Genomic DNA, 1,151 nt, shown 5'->3' with positions numbered 1-1,151 from the left:
TCCTTTGAGTGTGTTTGCAAATTATTTGCATCTGCTTGGTATTCAGTCAGTATTTTTATATATATGTTATGAATAATTTCTTGTAGCCAGTGAATTAAAAAGAATAACAATTAATATTTACTTGTAAAATTCCATTATTATAATTGTTCTAGGTGACTTTTCAATAAAAAGATTAATTATTATCTGTTCATCTCTTTATTAAGACCATATTTTGATATATATCTTCACTTTCTTTGAAATCCCATATATGGAAGTATCTCAAATATATATTTATGTACTTTCATATTCTTTATCTTTACCTGAAATATGGCATTTAAAATATATATAATTTCTGCTGTAATTCATCAGCTTTCATTATTTATTAACAAAGTCTTGGAAATTGTCGGTCTATGACCTGTATATATATTTACTGTGGTTAGTTATTAATTGTGCCAAGTGATTTATCCATGTGATTACATTTATTAGTTATTCAGGTATCACGACTGCTCATGAATAGCTACATATAATCAGAAGAGCAGTAGATAATAATGTGTGTTACAGATATCACAACTGTTAATAATTTTTTTAATATAACCACAGGAGCTTGAAGTATTAATATGCGTAAGGAATTAGTTGTCAACTAAAAACATAAAAATATACAATTCACGCTGTTCAATGTTACTCTCCAGATTAAGGAGATTAAATTTTCAAGAGAGAGAAATAATACGTAATTTTGCTATCAATTGTATCACCCACAAAAGCTACTGTCCTTCCATGAGCAGGACACACAAAATATCTAAAAAGACACTTTAAGAAGTATAGACACAACATCATATCATTCACACTATTCAGAGGCTCTGTTTAGATTACAATGATAAAATTTTCAACAGGGTTAAATATCAGTTCAATTTAATTCCAGCTGCATCACCCACAAAATATAAATTTTTTTCAAGGAAAGGATGCAAACAAATATCTAAAAAGACACTTTAAGAAGTATAGACAAAACATCATATCATTCACACTATTCAGAGGCTCTGTTTAGATTACAATGATTAAATTTTCAACAGGGTTAAATATCAGTTCAATTTATTTCCAGCTGCATCACCCACAAAATGTAAATTTTTTTCAAGGAAAGGATACAAACAAATATCTAAAAAGACACTTTCAAAAGT

The sequence above is a fragment of the Macrobrachium rosenbergii genome, chromosome 31 (genome assembly GCF_040412425.1).
Source record: "Macrobrachium rosenbergii isolate ZJJX-2024 chromosome 31, ASM4041242v1, whole genome shotgun sequence".
Taxonomy (NCBI): domain Eukaryota; kingdom Metazoa; phylum Arthropoda; class Malacostraca; order Decapoda; family Palaemonidae; genus Macrobrachium; species Macrobrachium rosenbergii.
The sequence above is the reverse complement of the archived record's forward strand: the minus strand, read 5'-3'. Positions refer to the sequence as shown.